At 42.2% G+C, this 23,769-nt stretch overlaps 1 long non-coding RNA gene across 1 annotated transcript; it reads left to right on the top strand.

The window, feature by feature from the left end:
• Positions 1-231: 231 nt before the first annotated feature.
• LOC106607133 (uncharacterized) lies at positions 232-8,094 on the top strand. The gene is made up of 3 exons (XR_001329162.2): positions 232-806; positions 900-1,037; positions 7,807-8,094. It is a non-coding gene; the product is annotated as an uncharacterized lncRNA (long non-coding RNA).
• Positions 8,095-23,769: the final 15,675 nt, after the last annotated feature.

Here is a 23,769-nt window from a genome sequence, read left to right on the forward strand (position 1 = left end):
GGGCAATGGGCAATGGGCACATTGGTCATTTCATTTCACAGATTCCATAGGCCAGGTGAAAACTATAGAGGAACACATTGCAGAGGGATGTGTGTGTGTGTGTGTGTGTGTGTGTGTGCGTTTAAGGGAAATTGTCAACTCACCACTAATTCAATGTTGCCTGCGTAAAAGATAACGGATGGAGGTGCTATTCCGGAGCCTTGGAACACCGACGGACAGTTGGAGGTCATGGATGGCAACGGAAGGACGCCCGCAAGGTTACGTTAGTGAACAGGCTATTATTTCCCCTTTGATGCGCACAGTCCGGTCTGCCATTGGTCAGCTCTGCCAGAAAGGGGAGGGACTCGAGTCCAAGAATCTTAATAGAAAAACTCCAGACTGACAGGACGGAAGAAAGGGTGACAGCTCGAAAAAGACGGAGGACAAGGACGCTTTTTCCCGGCAACTGTCCCCTCAGAAGATTTTAACATTTTGCAGTTCTGTACATCCACACTTTACAGCCAGATAAGTGTGTTTTTCTGGATAATTTTCTGGTGTTATTGTGAACTTTATCTGAAGACAACTGAACTGCCTCGACTGGGAATGTTGTGTCCAGGTTGGCATTGTCAGAGACACTACGGAGACTGATTTTAACGCAGCATGATACCGGCGGTTGTCCATTCTTGCAAACTCTACGGTACAACCTACTATCTATCAAGACATATCGGGCTGCCTGTACCGTGAAAGCGGAGAGTTTATTCGTCCCGGACCGGCATAACTTGCCTAACGCAGTCAACTTTTTACATTTTCGTTGATGAGGTGAAGCGGTAAGTAGCCTAGAGTATGTCCAAAGAAAACAATGATAGCTTTTGGAAGAGCCTAAACCTCACTCACCTATTCCACCTCCTCTGTTTCCTCAGGGAGAAAAAAATATTCATGGCGCATCTCGGCAGTTCCACTGGGATGTGTCAATTGCATCCCCAAGCAGTTCAATGGCGCTGTAAGGCTCGGAGAATAGCCAGCCATTCATGGCGGGAAGAAAGCGCTTCTATTTCATGGTGCAGACAAGACTATTATTGAATCTTTAGAAACAAAGGAAATCATGCTTAGAAACATTTATAAATAAGAATTGATTGTTGAAAACAAAAAATTGCACAATTTATTCAGGGATAAATAGCCTAGTGTGCTAGTTAGGCTTATAACTGACTTTTTATATATTGTTTATTATACCCCCAAGTTATAGATATGGCTCAGGTACTCTTTATTTTACTTCTACCTCCAAATGTGTCTATATAACACCCATCTGAAAAGCATGACATGATTTTCACCTCTAAAGAGTGATAGTTAAACTGTAAGGGTTAGTGGTTTTCTGTAAGGTATTGTAAAGGGAAGCTCTTTGTGTGTGAGAACCTGTTTTGTGTGTTGATCTAAACCCGCCTTCTGTTTGAGGAGGGGTCTCCGGCTCCACTCTTTCCCATGGAGATGATAGGAGCACTTCCTGTCTCTCAGAACAGGCCAGGGTATGGAGTTTATACTGGGCCGGGAGTGTGAGTTAGACATTCTTCTTTCACTGTGGAGACACACCCACTCACAAACATGAATGCAAGAGCACAAACACATACAAGCACATACACATCAACTCTCTCTCTCTCACACACACACACAGTCTTAAATAACTAACCTTTTGGGGACACAATTTAGTCCCATTAAAAATCATTTTTTCCCATATCCTAACCGTAACCCCAAAACCTAACCTTAGCCCTAACCTTACCTCCTAACCCTAAACATAATTCTAACCCTAACACTTTTTCTAACCTTAACTCTAAACCTCCTAGAAATAGCATTTGACCTTGTGGAGACTAACAAAATGTCCCCAGTTGGACACATTTTTGTTAGTTTACTATTCTTGTTGGGAATTCTGGACCCCACAAGTATAGTTAAACACATCCACATGCACACACACTCTTTCACCCATTAAGTTTAGACCCACCACCATGACTGACTGTTAAATTGTTCTCTCTCAAGCTTAGTATTATGCAGGAAATTGTTCTGCTCCACTTGTATTGGGATCACGGGTGTCAGGACGTTAACCCCTGGCAGACCTTTGAGAGTTAGCAGTGTTAATCAGTGTTCCAGTGTCATGGCTCACCTGTCCTGTTAGCGTTCACGATCGTGCTCGGAATACCAGCGTTTCGATAAAGTCCCGGCAGAGCCCTGTCCCAAGGTCATCTGACTGCCACCCTGGGGCGTCTCAGAGTTTCTCGGAAAAAGCTTGAGCGAGAAAAGATGAGAGGGGGTTAAGGGGGCAGGGTCTGTGCTATCAGATAGGGTATGGAAACACATGTCCGGACCGAAGGACTGAGCTAAACACACACATCCCAGGCAGTGTGACAACCACAAGCCTTCATAAGGCTTCAGGAGATTGAAGGTCATAAATCAAATCACATTTTTTTGTCACATGCTTTGTAAACAGCAGGGGTAGACTAACAGTGAAATGCTTACTTACAGGCCCTTACCAACAATGCAGAGAGAAAAAAATAGAAATTATAGAAAAAATAATAACACAATGAATAACTGAGTCGATGTGTAGGGGTATGAGGTAATTGAGGTAGATATGTACATATAGGTAGGGATAAAGTGACTAGGCAACAGGATAGGAATTAGACAGTAGCAGCAGTGTATGTGAGGAGTCAAAAGAGCAAAAAGGGTCTGTCACATAGTCGGTAGCAGAGAGAACGGTTTATGAATTGGGTGGCTGGAGTCTTTGACAATTTTTAGGGCCTTCCATAAGAATTCATGGTTGCGGAATGGGAAGGTCACAAACCTACGTAGGCAAGGAGTGTGGCGGTCATATGACTTCATAAGCTAGTGGTGTGAATGAGGTCATCAATTGTCATAGAGGAGCAGTGTTGAGGTTACAGCAGAGCGGCTATGAGCATGGTTGAGAGTTGTTTATGTTAAAGCAAAAGATGGTGGCCGCTGGCTGGAACAATAATCTGCAATGCTAGGTGGTTTGGAGGTTATAAGCCTGCATAGCCAAGGAGTATGGATGTCACAAGTCTGCATAGGCGAAGAGCATGGTGTTTATAATTATTATGTCTAGGTCTTCATGCTCCCGAATGGCGCAGCGATCTAAGGCACTGCGTCTCAGTGCTAGAGGCGTCACTACAGACCCTGGTTCGATTCCAGGCTGTATCACAACCGGCCGTGATTCGGAGTCCCATAGCGCGGTGCACAATTGGCCCAGCGTCGTCTGGGTTAGGGTAGGCCGTCATTGTAAATAAAGGTACAATTAAAAGAATGTGAGGCTACAGTAGAGAAACCCACTCTGCATAGTGGAGGATTCATTCCACAATGAAAATAAGGAACATGGATTTTTTAAAAGGTTATTTTCTCCCTTAAACACTTAAACAGAAGACGATCAAGTTGTCTCAGACACAGATCTAGGATCAGTGACGCATCATCCAATCCTATGGTGATGGGACCGATACAAACCTGACCTTAGTGGGTTTCACTGTAGTCACTGAGATCTGTAGACTGTGCTGTTGTAGGAAGCCTGTCAACTGGAGGCAGTGATAGTCTGTTTGTTGGCCCCCTTTCTCCTCTTGTGAGGTCTGCTACGCTGCAGTGTGTGTGTGTCTGCCAACAGGCAGGCAAGAGAAATGTGGCTCAGGCGTGATTTTAGGTGGAATGCTTTGATGATTGAGGCCCTTGATCCGAGCAAGATTCAGGGTTCTCCGTCCAGTGTTTGTGTGTCTGTGTTCTAATTTGAGAGTGACCAAGAGCTCACAGAAGCCCAGAGATAGAGCACTGTAAACTCAGCACCTCTCATTACCAGCTTGTTTGCAGTAAAGTCCTCAGACACACACTGCCACTCAGTCTGCTACTGTAGAAGCTAACGTTAACCCTTTCTTCACTGTATCCCACGACCTCCTATATCACACTACTCTGTCTTCTGTGGGTGGAGTCATAACCTTGCTTTGACTTTGACACCTTCCACGGAGACAGAGAATGCACTATAAAAGGGTGGGACCTTTGATACGGTATACCATGTTAACATTTACAGGTCACACTGCCCTCAATACAGTATACCATGTTAACATTTACAGGTCACACTGCCCTCAGTTCGTGACCGACACATTTACACATTGTATTTGATTTAGGACCCCGAAGGCACCTCATAAGGGACACATGGAATTACAACACATGCATAACACATTACAGACGTGATACTTTTAGCAGGAGAGGTTTTGGACCTATGAGTACAGCGGGAATGGTCCGTCTTGAAGAGTGAGGAATGCTACTGTATGGAAATAGAACTGAAAGGCAGTGCTTCCCACCCTTCCCCCCCTCTCTCTCTCCCTCCCTCCCTCCCCCATCTCCCTCCTCCGCTCTGTGTGCTCGCCGGTTGCCAAGTGCTAAGAATCCGGGGAATGTGGGATTGCAGTATTCTGATAAAGTTTGCTTTGTTCCCTCAGTGACCTGAGCACTGGGAGGGAGGCATGGAGTGTCAGCCTGAGCAGTGCCGTGGTACACACACACAGATACACACACTCAGATACACACACTCACAGATACCCACACTCACAGATACACTGTGACACATGTACTGTACATAGTTTCCAGACACACATACATACGACTATGACATACACATAGACAGCCACGCATACATTTACGTACATGTACTGTGTACATTATACAGACAAACACACACCCGACCATGCTAGTGATGGTATCACAGGTGAAGAGGAAAACAGACATTCCAAGGACGTTAGCCCAACAGTAACACACTTAAACTGTCCACTCAATGTGAATTAAAGGTAGAGTTGGTTCCTGTGGTAAAACAGGATTAGGTGGTAGAGCACTTGGAATAAGGTGGGAGGGCTATAGAATGTAGTGATGCATTCCTCACCTTATCTTTTCACAGCATACACATGTGATTACATGCACAAGCACATGTAGGCACACACACACACACACACACTTGTGGAAAACTTTTGAAGAACACTACACACAGCATAGACATTTATCCCCTACATTTAGAGACTCACCAGTGTCACACAGCAGAGTTAGGGCGGGTGTGGGAGAGTGTGTATGGTAAACACAGAAATGGCCACTTTGATTGCATGGTGGGAGGAGGAGGAGGAGACAGGGGGAGGCAGGAAGTCAGAGTTTTGGTTGAGGGATCAGGGGTGGAAAGGCCACTGGGAGAGAGTTCTACAGTGCAGACACACTGCTTTTTGTGTGAAGGGGCAATCAGTTTATTTCACTGTGTGTGTGTGTGTGTGTGTGTGTGTGTGTGTGTGTGTGTGTGTGTGTGTGTGTGTGTGTGTGTGTGTGTGTGTGTGTGTGTGTGTGTGTGTGTGTGTGTGTGTGTGTAAGCCTGTGTGTGTGTGTAAGCCTATATGTATCTGTGTGTGTGTTTGTGTGCCTGTGGGAGTGTGTGTGATGGCTAAACAGAAGCCCTGTGTGGTGTTTACATGGGAAATATGACGCCAGTACATTGTGTGGGGGGGCTGCCGTCGTGGAATGTCACATGCTTACAGGACAACAAAGGAAAGGCAGAGAAAACATACTGGAGACCAGTGACCCTATACTGGACTCCAGAGCTGTAGCTATAGAGCCAAGTTTGTTGGAGATATGGGATTTTTGAAAGGCGCCATGTCAACACCAACTGTTCCAATACAATAACAATGTAGTTAGCATGTTGTGGGACCTTTGGTGCTAACATGGCGATAGTTAGCCAAACTGAACTGGAGCTATACATATGGCTATGCTGTATGTTACTAAAGAATAGTTCAACTAATGCCTGGTGTGTGGTTTTAGCAGTGTGCATATACACTCTCCAGGACAACTGACAACTGGCAGTATGGGCTACTGTAAACATCCTTGACTGAAAGCTGGTGTTTCATATAGGGCTTTCAGTCGGATGTTTGCAGCTGCCAACTGCTATTATCATCGCAACTACTATACAGATATTTTTACATAGCGACAACTGTTATAGCCATCACTATTAGGCTTACAGAGTCAACTGTGTCTGCCATAAAAACAAAGAGGTTTACTCTAGCGCGCACATAGAGCCAAACAGAGGCGTACGCTAGCTAGAGCAATAAGTCATACTCCTGCAAGGGCCACATTCCTACTGATTGTCACGCCTCCCTTTTATTTAGCGTCTTAGACCTGTAGTGTGGACTCTAGGCATTCTGTGACATGAATTGATCAATTAAATCCAAATATGTTTAGGGGCGCACACCCTGTTTCAGCACTCTGGACAGCTCTCAGTTTGACAGGCCATCCCAGGGGAGCAAACCCACAGTGATTACAAATATGGATGAGTCTCAATTCTCTTAGTTCAGTTAGATGGTTTCCTTACTGTGTCTCCTTTCCCTCATGACCACTGAAAAGTGAACAAACTGGACACACACACACACTGCTACTTTTCCTTATGCTGTGTGTCTGTTAGCACCATCTCTGATGACTGTGCCCAAAGGAGTTCAGAATAAGAGAGTGGGAGAAAGGGAGAGGGAGGATAGGAAATGACTGTCAGGCTCTGTTCAGGCCAGTTGATTAACAGTGGCAGGGAGACTTTACATCCTCAGGAGAGAAGAGAGGCGGAGGGATGAGGGAAAGCTGAACAGGGGCCCAGGGATCTCAAATGTCAGATAATGCTATTCCGTGGGAGTCGTCTGCCATCTTGTTTTCCTCATCATGGGCTGCATCTCAATAGTTTGAAATTCCTTTCCTTGTCTAGGATACTACCTTTATCTACTTCCCTTTCTGACCACTGGCAAGCAACACGGTGGAAACTTGTCAAGTCCTTTTACCAAACAGTGTACTTGAAGGAAAGGGGACAAGGAAAGTACGCTGTTAAGGTGTATTGGTATGCAGTCCTGTAAAGTTTATGATTAGGGTAATCTTATCCTTGATCTGTGGGTAAGAGTGAGTTCTAACTTCCGACCTATGACCTCTCCGGGCTTCAGTCAGTGTAAACATCCTACACTCTCAGCGGTGCCCTCTTTCAGCCGGGAGTGGGATGTTTGCGCTGCCTGACTCGGGAACGCTCCCGGAATATAGTGCCGTGCTTTTGGAATGCCGGCCGAGCCGAAGCATGAAACGGGGAGGGGTCGCCATCTGATTGGCTGTGACCGGCTGATGTCGGCGCTGGTGGGACAGGACCACCCATCTCACAACTGATGTGTCTAGGCATGTCTTCCCTGTGGCTCAGTTGGTAGAGCATGGTGTGTGCAACGCCAGGGTTGTGGGTTCGATTCCCACGGGGGGCCAGTACAACAAAAAAAAAATGCATGAAATGTATGCATTCACTACTGTAAGTTGCTCTGTATAAGAGCGTCTGCTAAATGACTAAATTGTAAATTGTAGGCAGGTAACCTAGTGGTTCAGAGCGTTGGACCAGTAACCTAAAGGCTGCTAGTTTGAATCCCTGAACCGACTGTGAAAAATCTGAAAATATGCCCTTGAGCAAGGCACTTAACTCAAATTGCTCCTGAAAGTTGCTCTGGATAAGAGAGTGCTCAATGACTCAAATGTTAAACAGACACGCTACAGGAAACACACACACACACACACAGACTTACATGAATGACGTCATGGCAACAGGGAGCGCAAGAGGAAGTAGCTATAAATACCTTCAGATGACCCCACAGAGACACACACAGCCCTCTCCATGTCTCCCACCCTTCCTCCATGGGATGGGTTAGCTTTAGTGCCCTTGTTCTACTGTTATTACTCCTTAACCCCAATGTTCTTTTGGATTTAACTCTCTGTTTTCCCTAGTCTTACCCTCTCTCTCTCTCTTCAATACAGACATCAGAGGCAGAAATACACAAACAGTATGTGGACACCTGCTCGTCGAACATCTCATTCCAAAATCATGGGCATTAATATGGAGTTGGTTCCCCCTTTGCTGCTATAACAGCCTCCACTCTTCTGGGAAGGCTAACCACTAGATGTTGGAACATTGCTGCGGGGACTTGCTTCCATTCAGGCGCAAGCATTAGTAAGGTCAGGCACTGATGTTTGGCGATCATATGGGGTTAAGGTCAAGGCTCTGTGCAGGCAAGTCAAGTTCTTCCACACCTATCTTGACAAACCATTTCTGTATGGACCTCACTTTGTGCACGGGGGAATTGTCATGCTAAAACAGGGAAGAACCTTCCCCAAACTATTGCCACAAAGTTAGAAGCACAGAATCGTCTAGAATGTCATTGTATGCTGTAGCGTTAACATTTCCCTTCACTGGAGCTAAGGGGAATAGCCCGAACCATGAAAAACAGCCCCATACCATTATTCCTCCTCCACCAAACTTTACAGTTGGCACTATGCATTCTGGCAGGTAGCGTTCTTCTGGCATCCGCCAAACCCAGATTCGTCCGTCAGACTGCCAGATGGTGAAGCGTGATTCATCACTCCAGAGAACGCATTTCCACTGCTCCAGAGTCCAATGGCGGCGGGTTTTACACCACTCCAGCCCGACGCTTGGCATTGCGCATGGTGAGCTTAGGCTTGTGTGCAGCTGCTTGGTCATGGAAACCCATTTCATGAAGCTCCCGACAAACAGTTATTATTCTGACGTTGCCTCCAGAGGCAGTTTGGAACTCGGTAGTGAGTGTTGCAACCGAATACAGATGATTTTTACACGCTTCAGCACTCGGAGGTCCCGTTCAGTGAGATTGTGTAGCCTACCACTTAGCAGTTGAGCCATTGTTGCTCCTAGACTTTTCCACTTCACAATAACAGCACTTACAGTTGACCGGGGCAGCTCTAGCAGGGCAAAAATTTGACTAACTGACATGTTGGAAAGGTGGCATCCTATGACGGTACCACTTTGAATGCCACTGAGCTCTTCAGTACAGGCCATTCTACTGTCAATGTTTTCCTATTGAGATTGCATGGCTGTGTGCTCAATTTTAAACACCTGTCAGCAACGGGTGTGGCTGAAATAGCCGAATGCACTAATTTCAAGGGGTGTCCACATACTTTTGTGGTGTATAAGCTTTGACTTTATTTAGGTTAGAGGGTGTCCTGTCGCCATGGTTTACATTGTTAAAGGCAATGTTGAATGCATTGCCTTTCCCTTCAATTCACCAGAAGAGGGCAGGCTAGCCTTGCAGATCACACATTGTGTAGGAAGTGCCATATAACTACTGCATTAAATACTGTATTATCAAAGACAATCTATTATATAGACAAGATAGTCAAGTGACTGCTCTAACATTGGAAATACATGTCCTCAAAGATGGAATGCAGGCGGGAGGCAAGATCAGGTGGGACCATTCCAACCTGAACTAAGTCGTGCAGGAATTCCACGTGAATCCACTTATATCAGTACATTTGTAACAGCCTAAACATTACGAAACTTGTATCAGATTAAATAAACCTCACGTAATTCATATCTGTCTCATAGACCTCCATACAAAAAAATCCCCACTTATCACACGACCATATTTTGGGCAGAGTAAATCCTCTCGCTTTGCCTCTTCATCTCTGATATTATTCAGAATACTATAGGCCTGATTCCACATTGAACACTGCTTTTCTCCCCTCTTTCCTTTATGACTCACCATTGCAGGTTTGAAAAGACTGCAGAGATTTAAGCAGGGTGCGCTCCAGCTATTCAAATAGGGTACAGGTGAAAGTGTTTGTGTTAGTGTGTGTGCTTAGTAAACATAATAACAGTCAAAATATGTTTTTTAATCTATTATTGAATATGATTAATAAAGGCTGTTGTGTAATGAATAATGTGTGTGATTGTCTCAATGAGAGAAACATTCATGGGTTTTCTATCCTCGAAACTCTTGCGGTGCTGTTGGTCTCTCTTGAACTGTTTAGGGGATTCACATGCTTTCTCTCTATTCCAAACTTTATATCACTCCTTGTCTCTCTCTGCCACGAGGAACTGAAATGTAGAGTAACGTAGAGCTGACCTGGGTATTTCTGTGGTCAATGAAAGAGCTGGCTCACCAACCTGCCTCACACACACATTCAGTGCCTTTAGAAACTATTCACACCATTTGACATATTTCAAATTTTGTTGTGTTACAGCCAGAATTTAAAAGGATTACATTTAGATTTGTTTTCACTGGCCTACAGACAATAGCCCATAATGTCAAAGTGGAATTATGTTTTTTCAAATGTTTACTAATTAATAAAAGAAATGAAGCTGAAATGTCTTGAGTCAATAAGTATTCGTTTTTTTTTATGACGACCTTATCTCTGTACCCCACACATACAATTATTTCTAAGGCCATCAGTTGAGCAGTGAATTTCAAACACAGATTCAATCACAAAGACCAGGGAGGTTTACCAGTCCCTCGCAAAGGACACCTATTTGTAGATGGGTAAAACATTTTTTTTTTAAAGCAGACATTGAATATCGCTTTGTGCATGGTGAAATTATTCATTACACTTTGGATGGTCTATCAATACATCCAGTCGCTACAAAGATACAGGCGTCCTTCCAAACTCATTTGCCGAAGAGGAAGGAAACCGCTCAGGGATTTACCATAAGGCCAATGGTGATTTTAAAACTGTTACAGAGTTTAATGGCTGTGATAGGAGAAAACTGAGGATGGATCAACAACATTGTAGTTACTCCACAAAACTAACCTAGATGAGTGAAAAGGAAGCCTATACAGAATAAAAATATTACAAAACATGCATCCTGTTTGCAACACTGCAAAAAATGTGACAAAGCAATTCACTTTTTGTTCTGAATACAAAGTGTTATGTTTAGAGCAAATCCAATAAAACACATAATTGGTCACCATTCTCCATATTTTCAAGCATAGTGGTGGCTGCATTCTGTTATGGGTATGCTTGTAATCATTAAGTACTGGCAAGTTTTTCAGAATAAAGTAGAAATGGAATGGAGGCACAGGCAAATCCAAGAGGAAAATCTGGTTCAGTCTGCTTTCCACCAGACACTGGGTGATGAATTCACCTTTCAGTAGGACAATAACCTAAAACAAGGTCAGATCTGCGCTGGAGTTGCTTACCAAGAAGACAGTGAATGTTCCTGGGTGGTCTAGTTACTTGAACATCTATGTCAAGACCTGAAAATGGTTGTCTAGCAATTTGACAGAGGTTAGAGAATGTTTTTAAAGAATTATGGGCAAATGTTGCACAATCAAGGTGTGGAAAGCACTTAAACTTCTTTGGGATCAATGTCCCGTCCACAGGACGGTTGAGCTAACGTAGGCTAATGTGATTAGCATGAGGCTGTCAGTAACAATAACATTTCCCAGGACATAGACATATCTGATATTGGCTGAAGGTTTACATTTTTGTTAATCGAAATGCACTGTCCAATTTACAGTATCAATTACAGTGAAATAATACCATGCTATTGTTTGAGGAGAGTGCACAATTTTGAACATGAAAAGTTATTAATAAACAAATTAGGCACATTTGGACAGTATTGATACAACATTTTGAACAGAAATACAATGGTTCATTGGATCAGTCTAAAACTTTGCACATACACTGGTGCCATCTAGTGGCCAAAATCTAAATTGCACCTGGGCTGGAATAATACATTATGGCCTTTCTCTTGCATTTCAAAGATGATGGTACAATTTTTTTTTAAAGAACGGTAGGTTTTTCTTTGTATTATCTTTTACCAGATCTATTGTGTTATATTCTCCTACATTCCTTTCAAATATCTACAAACATCAAAGTTCTTCCTTTCAAATGGTACCAAGAATGTGCATATCCTTGCTTCAGGGCCTGAGCTACAGGCAGTGAGATTTGGGTATGTCATTTTAGGCGAAAATTGAAAAAAGAGGCGGATCCTTAAGAGGTTTTTAAAGACTTACCCAGAAAGACTCACAGCTGTATTCACTGCCAAAGGTCCTTCTAGTATTGAGTTAGGGGTGTGAATACTTATGTATAGTGCATTCTGAAAATATTCAGACCCCTTGATTTTTTTTCCACATTTTGTTACGTTACAGCCTTATTATAAAATTGATTAAATAGTTTTTTATCTGATCAATCTAAACACAATACTGTACCCCGTAATGACAAAGCAAAAACGGGATTGTAGATATTTTTTTTACATTTTTTTATCACATTTAGATACGTTTTCATAAGTATTAAGTATTCATAAGTACTCAGTACTATGTTGAAGCACCTTCTCAGGTATGACACTACAACCTTGGCACACGTGTATTTGGGGAGTTTCTCCCATTCTTCTCTGCAGATCCTCTCAAGCTCTGTCAGGTTGGATGGGTAGCGTCGCTGCAGAGATATTTTCAGGTCTCGCCAGAGAAGTTCAATCGGGTTCAAGTCCGGGCTCTGGCTGGGACACTCAAGGATATTCAGAGACTTGTCCCGTAACCACTCCTGTGTTGTGTTGTCTTGGCTGTGTGCTGAGGGTTGTTGTCCTGTTGGAAGGTGAACCTTCGCCCCAGTCTGAGGTCCTGAGCGCTCTGGAGCAGGTTTTTATCAAGGATCTCTCTACTTTGCTCCGTTCATCTTTCCCTCGATCCTGACTCATCTCCCAGTCCCTGCCGCTGAAAAACATCCACACAGCATGATGCTGCCACCACAATGCTTCACCGTAGGGATGGTGCCAGGTTTTCTCCAGACGTGACGCTTGGCATTCAGGCCAAGAGTTCAAACTTGGTTCCATCTGATCAGAGAATCTTGTTTCTCATGGTCTGAGAGTCCTTTAGGTAACTTTTGGCAAACTCCAAGCAGGCTGTTATGTGCCTTTTACTGCGGAGTGGCTTCCGTCTGGCCACTCTACCATAAAGGTCTTATTGGTGGAGTGCTGCAGAGATGGTTGTCCTTCTGGAAGGTTCTCCCATGTCCATAGAGGAGCTCTGGAGCTCGTTCAGAGTGACCATTGGGTTCTTGGTCACCTCCCTAACCAGGGCCTTCTCCCCAATTGCTCAGTTTGGCCAGCCAGCTCTAGGAAAAGTCATGGTGGTTCCAAACTTCTTCCATTTAAGAATGATGGAGGCCACTGTGTTCTTGGGGACCTTCAATTCTGCAGACATTTTTTGATACCCTTCCCCAGATCTGTGCCTCATCACAATCCTGTCCTGTAGCTCTACGGACAAATCCTTTGACCTCATGGCTTGGTTTTTGCTCTGACATGCTGTCAATTGTGGGACCTTATATAGACAGGTGTGAGCCTTTCCAAATCATGTCCAATTAATTGAATTTACCACAGGTGGACTCCAATCAAGCATCTCAAAGATGATCAATGGAAACAGGATGCACCTGAGCTTAATTTCGAGTCTCATAGCAAAGGGTCTGAATACTTATGTACATAAGGTATTTCTGTTTTTTATTTGTTTTATTTTTATTTGTTTTATTTTACCCCCTTTTTCTCCCCAATTTCGTGATGTCCAATTGCGATCTTGTCTCATCACTGCAACTCCGCATAGGGCTTGGGAGAGGCGAAGGTTATATCATGCGTCCTCCAAAACATGACCCCCCCAAACCGCGTTTCTTAACACCTGCTTTCTTAACCCGGAAGCCAGCCACACCAACGTGTTGGAGGAAACACCGGGTTTGAATACTTTCCGAATGCACTGTAAATGAGATATCTGTATTTCATTTTCTATCAATTTGCTAACATTTCGAAAAAACATGTTTTCACTTTGTCATTATGGGGTATTGTATGTCGATGGAAGAGAAATGCATTTGATCCATTTTTTATTCAGACTGTACAAAATGTGGAATAAGTTAAGCGGTATGAATACTTTCTGAAGGCACTGTACACACACCAACACACACACACACACACACACACACACACACACACACACACATAGTGCTGTTATACTCATTAACACAGTCACAAACAGATACAGAAAAACATGTATTTGGACAGCTGGAGAGGCAGGATTATGTGAGAGTTGTGCTAAGTGTTTGGATCAAAACAACAGTCTGGCCAGAAGGGTTGCCAAAGGTCAAACAAGTACAGCGCGTGTGTTTGGTTTGTGTGCGTGCGTGTGTGTTATTCCATCTCATGAAACCTCCTGTGAATCCCCTTAACCATATATAATTAATTATTTAATTAATGGTCAACTCCTTGGTCAAATAAATGTTTCATACACACGCACTGTCTTTGTGCTTACAGTCGTAGGCCTATCTTCTTTTCACGTCTCTTTCTGTGCCTTAGAAATCAGAAGTTCTCTCAGAGTAACAGCTAGTTTTGACCTCAGACTGCAACCCTGAAACCTAAACAAGTCCAGTTTCGGGTAAGAAACGCAGTTTAGTGTTTTTCATCATGAATCTTGTTCTGGAGGCAGCTCTGCTGCACAGCCACAAAGTCATAAAATCTGATTTTAAACCTAACCTTAAAGGTGCTACATATAGGATGTTTTTATTTCATGTTTGCATTGTAATTTCAGAAAATGTCCATAATATAATGTATCTGCAGTAATAGTGGAATGATGTGTTTCACAGTATTGCTTGCCTGCCAGTGTTGTGATTGACTGTGATATTCGCCAATTGATTTCAAATGCCGGAGCAGCATCTGTTGTCAAAATAGGAAAGCTGTTCCGACTTCGTGGCTGTGTTATCTAGTTAAAATCACACCCATTTTCTGGTTGCTACAATTCTACACTGTTCGCACAATTTCAGGTTACAGCTGTAAAAACTATATTTTTAGTTTCACAGAGATTAAGATGGTACAATGATTCCCTACACTATTCAGTGCTTGTTTTCTCACATAAACTGTAAGTGAGCAAATAGTATAGAATTTTAGCAACCAGGAAATGACAGAGCGATTTCATTTTACATTTTAGTCATTTAGCAGACGCTCTTATCCAGAGCGACTTACAGTAGTGGATGCATACATTTCATTTCATGCATTTTTATTTTTTTTGTACTGGCCCCCCGTGGGAATCGAACCCACAACCCTGCACACACCATGCTCTACCAACTGAGCCACAGGGAAGCAACTACGATTTCCACTAGATAATACTGCCACAGTCAGAACAGCTTTCCCATTCTGACAAAGAATGCCGATCCGCAGTGTTGCCAACTCCTCAGTTAGGACAGTAGCTATTGGCTGTCCTAAAAGTCGCTAGAAGTCGCTAACTGACGTCATCACCTAATTTGCATAATTGGCCATCTGCACGTAATTGTGATGGATGCTGTAGGAGAGAGAAATAAGGTTGTGGGAGAGACAAATAGTGAGTAAAAAACACCCTAAATATGTTTAGAACTACAAATGAACTTTCTTCTGTCTATTCTTGTTTTTTTTTATGTCACAATTCCAACCCTCCTCCTTTATCCGGACTTGGGACTGGCAAAAGTGACCCAAAAGAGACACTGGCGGAGTTACTTATTTTTTTATTTTTTTTTAATTAAAAAAAAAAAAATTTTAGTTTAGTTTTTTACATTCACATCCCGCCCTGAATGTAAGCCAGGGCGGGATCAGCCAGCGGCGGATTCATTTGCAGTCTGGACGTGGAGGGGTGAACATCTCCTGCTCTGACTGCAGCAACTGCTGCGAGTGGGCTGGGCCACCTATGAGTGCTTTGGGACGGTGTGGGGCCCACGGCAGCACCCGCTGCTCATTGAGAATAGTAAGAGCGATACATGCTTTCACGTCTCCAAAAGTCTCCAATAACACCAGAAAAAGTCGCTAGATTTGTCGCTAGTCGCTTTTTTGTAAAAGTGTCGCTAGAGGGGTCTGAATACACGCTAAATATAGCGACAAAGTTGCTAAGTTGGCAACACTGCTGCTCCGGCGGGAGAAATCAATAGTGGAATATCACAGCCAATCAACACTGGCGGGTAAGTAGTACTTTGAAACACAATTATTCCACTATTAGCACCAGATGCGGTAAACTGTACAGTGCCTTCAGAAAGTATTCATACCCCTTGACTTATTCCACATTTCGTTGTGTTACAGCTGGAAATGAAAAGGGATTAAATAGATTTTTTTCTCTTACCCATCTACAGACAATGCCCCACATAATGACAAAGTGAAAACATGTTTTTAGAAATGTTAGATACTTAAATATATCTCATTTACATATGTATTTACACACTTGAGTTATTACATGTTGGTTGTTGAAAATTGCAAGAAATTAATTTTCAAGTCTTGCCAGTGTATTCACCCCCTTGGCATTTTTGGCATTTTTCCTATTTTGTTGCCTTACAACCTGGAATTAAAATAGAGTTTTGGAGGGTTTGTATCATTTGATTTACACAACCTGCCTACCACTTTGAAGATGCCCATTCTTCAAGGCAAAACTGCTCCAGCTACTTCAAGTTGGATGGGTTCCACTGGTGTACAGCAATCTTTAAGTCATACCACAGATTCTCAATTGGATTGAGGTCTGGGCTTTGACTAGGCCATTCCAAGACATTTAAATGTTTCCCCTTAAACCACTTGAGTGTTGCTTTAGCAGTATGCCTAGGGTCATTGTCCTCTCTGGAAGACTGAAAAAGGTTTCCTCAAGAATTTCCCTGTACTTAGTGCCATCCATCATTCCTCAAATTCTGACCATTTTCCCAGTCCCTGCCGATGAAAAACATCCCCACAGCATGATGCTGCCACCACCATGCTTCACTGTGGGGATGGTGTTCTCGGGGTAATGAAAGGTGTTGGGTTTGCGCGTTTTCTGGCCACTCTTCCGTAAAGCCTAGCTCTGTGGAGTGTACAGCTTAAAGTGGTCCTATAGACAGATACTCCAATCAGTGGAGCTTTGCTGCTCCTTCAGGATTATCTTTGGTCTCTTTGTAGCCTCTCTGGTTAATGCCCTCCGTGCCTGGTCCGTGAGTTTTGGTAGGCTGCCCTTTCTTGGCAGGTTTGTTGTGGTGCCATATTCTTTCCATTTTTTAATAATGGATTTAATGGTGCTCCGTGGGATGTTAAAAGTTTCGGATATATTTTTATAACCTAACCCTGATCTGTACTTCTCCACAACTTTGTCCATGATCTGTTTGGAGTGCTCCTTGGTCTTCATGGTGCTGCTTGGTGGGTGGTGTTGATGGGGGAATCATGTGACAGATCATGTGACAGTAAAATTGCACACAGGTGGACTTTATTTAACAAATTATGTGACTTTTGAAGGTAATTGGTTGCACCGGGTCTTATTTAGGGTCTTCATAGCAAAGAGGTGAATACATATGCACGCACAACTTTTTTTTTTCTTCTTCTTTTTTTAAACAAGTAATTTTTTTCATTTCACTTCACCAATTTAGACTATATTGTGTATGTCCATTAAATGAAATCCCAATAAAAATCTATTTAAATGACAGGTTGTAATGCAACAAAATCGGAAAAACGGCAATGGGGATGAATACACTGTAGATTTTTAAGCCAATTTAATTGAAATTACATTTTTGACTGCACTGGGCCTATAATATTTAATCGATTTTACACAGTAGTGGTGAGTTTCTTGTCTATGTCCAACAATAAAGATTTTCTTATTTATATTTTCCTTCTTATTCGCCACATGTTATCTTATCTTCAAGGTCACAATGTTTACCTATGTACAGTATACACTTTCTAAATGTCTCTGATTTAATACATGTACCTGTAGATGAGAACAAGTGAATGCTAAATCTGATGCAATGCATCATATGCACCCCCTTCAAATGAATAAATAATATTATTAATATCATAAAACAATGTGTTAGAGATTAAACTTTTTATTGGCCAACATAATGAAAGATTACTTGTTAAAAAGGTGTGAATGTGAGAAAAGGATGATGATCACACCAACTCTGACAGAGACAAATCCCTGGAGCCCACTGGTGGTACATACAGGAAGTAGCACACTTCTTATAAGGTGCAGACACAACACCTGCAGAAGTTTCCAGTCCAAATTTGAGAGGAAACTGAAACAAAAAAAGGAGAAAAACATCAAGAAGCCAAGGCAAAAGTCTCGCACACAGGCAGTATACACTTTCTAAATGTCTCTGATTTAATACATGTACCTGTAGATGAGAACAAGTGAATGCTAAATCTGATGCAATGCATCATATGCACCTCCGTCAAATGAATGAATAATATTATTAATATCATAAAACAATGTGTTAGAGATTAAACTTTTTATTGGCCAACATAATGAAAGATTACTTGTTAAAAAGGTGTGATAACGTGCTTGATAACGTACAGTTTAAGTCGGACGTTTACATACACCTTAGCCAAATACATTTAAACTCAGTTTTTCACAATTCCTGACATTTAATCCTAGTAATACTAATTCCCTGTTTTAGGTCAGTTAGGATCACCACTTTATTTTAAGAATGTGAAATGTCAGAATAATAGTAGAGAGAATGTTTTAATTCAGCTTATATTTCTTTCATCACATTCCCAGTGCGCCAGAAGTTTACATACACTCAATTAGTATTTGGTAGCTTTGCTTTTAAAATTGTTTAATTTGGGTCAAAAGTTTCGGGTAGCATTCCACAAGCTTCCCACAATAAGATTGGTGAATTTTGGTCCATTCCTCCTGACAGAGCTGGTGTAACTGAGTCAGGTTTGTAGGCCTCCTTGCTCGCACACGCTTTTTCAGTTCTACCCACACATTTTCTATTGGATTGAGATCAGGGCTTTGGAATGGCCACTCCAATACCTTGACTTTGTTTTCCTTAAGCCATTTTGCCACAACTTTGGAAGTATACTTGGGGTCATTGTCCATTTGAAAGACCCATTTGCGACCAAGCTTTAACTTCCTGACTGATGTCTTGAGATGTTGCTTCAATATATCCACAAAATGTTCTTCCCCCATCTATTTTGTGAAGTGCACCAGTCCCTCCTGCAGCATAGCACCCCCACAACATGATGCTGCCACCCCCGTGCTTCACGGTTGGGATGGTGTTCTTCGGCTTGCAAGCCTCCCCCTTTTTCCTCCAAACATAACGATGGTCATTATGGCCAAACAGTTCTATTTTTGTTTAATCAGACCAGAGGACATTTCTCCAAAAAGTACGATCTTTGTCCCCATGTGCAGTTGCAAACCGTAGTCTGGCTTTTTTATGTCGGTTTTGGAGCAGTGGCTTCTTCCTTGCTGAGCAGCCTTTCAGGTTATGTCGATATAGGACTCGTTTCACTGTGGTTATAGATAGTTTTGTACCTGTTTCCTCCAGCATCTTCACAAGGTCCTTTGCTGTTGTTCTGGGATTGATTTGCACCTTTCGCACCAAAGTACGTTCCTGTCTAGGAGACAGAATGCGTCTCCTTCCTGAGTGGTATGACGGCTGCGTGGTCCCATGATGTTTATACTTGCGTACTATTGTTTGTACAGATGAATGTGGTATCTTCAGGCGTTTGGAAATTGCTCCCAAGGATGAACCAGACTTGTGGAGGTCTACAATTTTTTTCTGAGGTCTTGGCTGATTTCTTTTGATTTTCCCAGGATGTCTAGCAAAGAGGCACTGGGTTTGAAGGTAGGCCTTGAAATACATCCACAGGTACACCTCCAATTGACTCAAATGATGTCAATTAGCCTATCAGAAGCTTCTAAAGCCATGACATCATTTTCTGGAATTTTCCAAGCTGTTTAAGGCACAGTCAACTTAGTGTATGTAAACTTCTGACCCACTGGAATTGTGATACAGTGAATTATAAGTGAAATAATCGGATACAGTGAGTTATAAGTGAAATAGTCCTAACCGACTTGCCAAAACTATTGTTTGTTAACAAGAAATTTGTGAAGTGGTTGAAAAACAAGTTTTAATGACTCCAACCTAAGTGTATGTAAACTTCCAACTTCAACTGTATGGGATATCAACAGAGGTACATCTTTCTGGGTGACCTAAATATTGATTGGCTTTCATCAAGCTGCCCACTCAAGAAAAAGCTTCAAACTGTCACCAGTGCCTGCAAACTGGTTTAGGTTATCAGTCAACCTACCAGGGTATTTACAAACAGCACAGGAGTTAAATAATCCACATGTGTTGATCACATCTTTAGTAATGCTACAGAAATCTTCTCTAAAGCAGTATCTAAATCCATCAGATATTGTCATCATAATATAGTAGCCATATCTAGGAAAACCAAAGTTCTAAATCTTGAGCCTAAAACAGTGTGTAAGAGGTCATACAATAAGTTTTGTAGTAATTCCAATGTTGAAGATGTAAAGAATATTTGCTGCTCTGTGGTGTGTAATGAGGAGCAACCAGACGCTGCACTTGACACACTTATGAAATTGCTTATTCCAGTTACTAATTAGTATGCACCCATTAAGAAAATTACTGGAAAAACTGTTAAATCCCTGTGGATAAATTATATTTAGAATGATAGTAAAAACTGGCAAGTGTCTTCACTGACTTTTTCAACCTTTCCATGACCGAGGCATGTTTCAAGCAGAACACCATAGTCCATGTGCCCAAGAACGCCAAGGTAACCTATATGACTACCAACCCGTAGCACTCACATCTGTAGCCATGAAGTGCTTTGAAAGGCTGGTCATGGCTCACATCAACACCATCATCCCAGAAACCTGTGACAAACTCTCATTTGCATACCGCCCCAATAGATCCACAGATGACGCATTCTCTCTTGCACTCCACACTGAATTTCCCACCTGGAATGTAGTGGAGCGGGTTGAGAGTTTCAAGTTCCTTGGTGCCCACATCACCAACAAACTATCATGGTACAAACACACCAAGACAGTTGTGAAGAAGGCACAACAACACCTATTCCTCCACAGGAGACTGAAAAGATTTAGCGTGTGTCCTCAGATCCTCAAAAAGTTCTACAGCTGCACCATCGAGAGCATCCAGAGTGATTGCATCACCGCTTGGTATGGCAACTGCTCAGCATCCGACCGCAAGGTGCTACAGAGGGTAGTGCAAACGGTCCAGTACATCACTGGGGCCAAGCTTCTTGCCATCCAGGACCTCTATACCAGGCGATGTCAGAGGAAGGCCCTAAAAATTGTCAGACTCCAGCCACCCAAGTCATAGACTATGCCCTCTGCTACCGCACGGCAAGTGGTACTGGAGCTCCAAGTCTAGGTCCAAGAGGATTCTTCACAGCTTCCCCCAAGCCATAAGACTGCTGAACAGTTAATCAAATGGCTACCCGGACTATTTTGCATTGCCCCCCCCTCCCCACACCACTGCCACTCTCTGTTGTCATCTATGCATAGTCACTTTGTAAGTAAGCATTTCACTGGAAGGTCTACACCTGTTGTATTCGGAGCATGTGACTAATAAAATGTGATTTGATTTGATTATATAGCCTCGTTATTGTTATTTTATTGTGTTATTTTTATTTGTTTACTTTAATTCATTTAGCAAATATTTTATTACTCTGCATTGTTGGTTAGAGGCTTGTAAGTAAGCAATTCAGGATAAGGTCTACTACACCTGTTGTATTCGGCGCATGGGACAAATAAATATTTAATTTTGAAAAGCTTTGGAGCACCTTAAATGACATTTTGGGCAAAACGCAAACTCTGCTCCATCATTCATTGAATCAGATCGCTCATTCATCACAAAATCCACTTATATTGCCAACTACTTTAATGATTTTTTCATTAGCAAGGTTAGCAAACTTAGGTATGACATGCCAACAACAAATTCTGAACCCACATATCCATGCATAACTGACCAAATTATTTTAATTTTGAATTCTGTAAAGTGAGTGTGGAAGAGATGAAAAAACTACTGTTGTCTATCAACAATGACAAACTACCTGGGTCTGACAACTTGGATGGAAAATTACTGAGGATGATAGTGGACGACAGGGGCGCAATTCCACAAATTAACTTTTAACAAGGCATACCTGTTAATTGAAATGCATTCCAGGTGACTACCTCATGAAGCTGGTTGAGAGAATGCCAATAGTGTGCAAAGCTGTCATCAAGGCAAAGGGTGGTTACTTTGAAGAATCTCAAATATAAAATATATTTTGATTTGTTTAACACTTTTTTGGTTACTACATGATTCCATATGTGTTATTTCATAGTGTTGATGTCTTCACTATCATTCTACAATGTGGAACATAGTAAAAAATAAAGAAAAACCCTTGAATGAGCAGGTGTGTCCAAACTTTTGACTGTTACTGTAGATGGAGAGCTAACATTAATACTATTTTTTTATGCATGTTTTTTATGCATATTTTATATGCATGTCAATCTCTCGTGGCTCAAAGTAGAGGAGAGATTGACTTCATCACTACTTGTATTTGGGAGAGGTATTGACATGTCGAATGCACCAAGCTGTCTGTTTACACTACTAGCACACAGCTTGGACACCCATGCATACCCAACAAGACATGTGGCCAGAGGTCTCCTCACAGTCCCTAAGTCCAAAACAGACTATGTGAGACGCACAGTAGTACATAGAGCCATGACAACATGGAACTCTATTCCACATCTAGTAACTCATGCAAGCAGTAAAATTTGATTTAAAAAAAAACTGATAAAAATACACCTTATGGAACAGCGGGGACTGAAGATACACACACACAGTTGCAGACACATGCATACACACACACGATAACATACGCACTATACACACATGTACACATGGATTTTGCGTTGTAGATATGCGGTAGTAGAGTAGTGGACGGGGCACACACTTAATGTGTTGTGAAATCTGTTGTGAAATGTATTGTAATGTTTTTGAAATTGTATAACTGCCTTTTGCATGTGTATGTTTGTGTAGGTGTGTTTGTGTGTGTGTGTTTGTGTGTGTGTGTTTGTGTGTGTTTGCGTGTGTGTGTTTGTGTGTGTGTGTTTGCGTGTGTGTGTTTGTGTGTGTGTGTTTGCGTGTGTGTGTTTGCCTGTGTGTGTTTGCGTGTGTATGTTTGTGTATGTGTGTTTGCATGTGTGTGTTTGTGTGTGTGTGTGTTTGCGTGTGTGAAAGATCACACATCATATCACACACATTGTTCTTCTCACCACACACTTCAATTTACACCAACCTGTGTGTGTTACTTCAGAGTATTTACGTTTTAAAATCTCTACTGTTAACCGAAATTGCCATAACTCTGGATATCCATGGCACTCTTTGGACTCATATATGTGCTGCTGTCTATACACTCGCCTTCTGTGGTCTTGTAAACTGCCGTGGGGCAGTCAGGGTCATAGTAGGTCAGGCTCATAGAATGGCTTGAACAGACATGTTCTATCCATCTAAGGGTGACAATATAATTTGTCATTAGTATATGTCGAACAATGAGAAATGTAGCTGGTTGGGTTTGTCTGTAGTGTCTTGCCATCAGTGCTCTTGTAACGCGGGTCGTCTAAAGGAGACCAAGGTGCGGCGTGTGAAGTGCTCATATTTACTTTTAATGAAACACGTAACAAAAACAACAAAACGACCAACAACAGTACCGTCAGGTGAACATACACTAAACAGAAAACAACCCACAAAAACCCAGGAAGAAAAACCCCTACTTAAATATGATCTCCAATCAGAGGCAACGAGGATCAGCTGACTCCAATTGGAGATCAACCAAAACAACCCCAACATAGAAATAGAAAAACTAGAACTAAAACATAGAAATAGAATACATAGAAACCCCAAAACACCCCCTGTCACGCCCTGACCTACTCTACTATAGAAAATGACATCTTACTAAGGTCAGGATGTGACAGCTCTCTACTCCCATATACTCTCTCTCTTACACACAACACACACACACATACGCACAAGAAAGTACACATTGTCTTTTCCTTTTGACTTGCCATATTTTAATACAGCAACAAATTTGTCTCCATACACTTTCTATACAAATCATAAGAATTGATACAAGTTACAAAACATACTTTTGAAGGGAACCTTTACACATCCAGAGACAAGTCAGTCACAAGGATGGACGCAGACAGAGAGAGA

The sequence above is a fragment of the Salmo salar genome, chromosome ssa01 (genome assembly GCF_905237065.1).
Source record: "Salmo salar chromosome ssa01, Ssal_v3.1, whole genome shotgun sequence".
Lineage (NCBI taxonomy): Eukaryota > Metazoa > Chordata > Actinopteri > Salmoniformes > Salmonidae > Salmo > Salmo salar.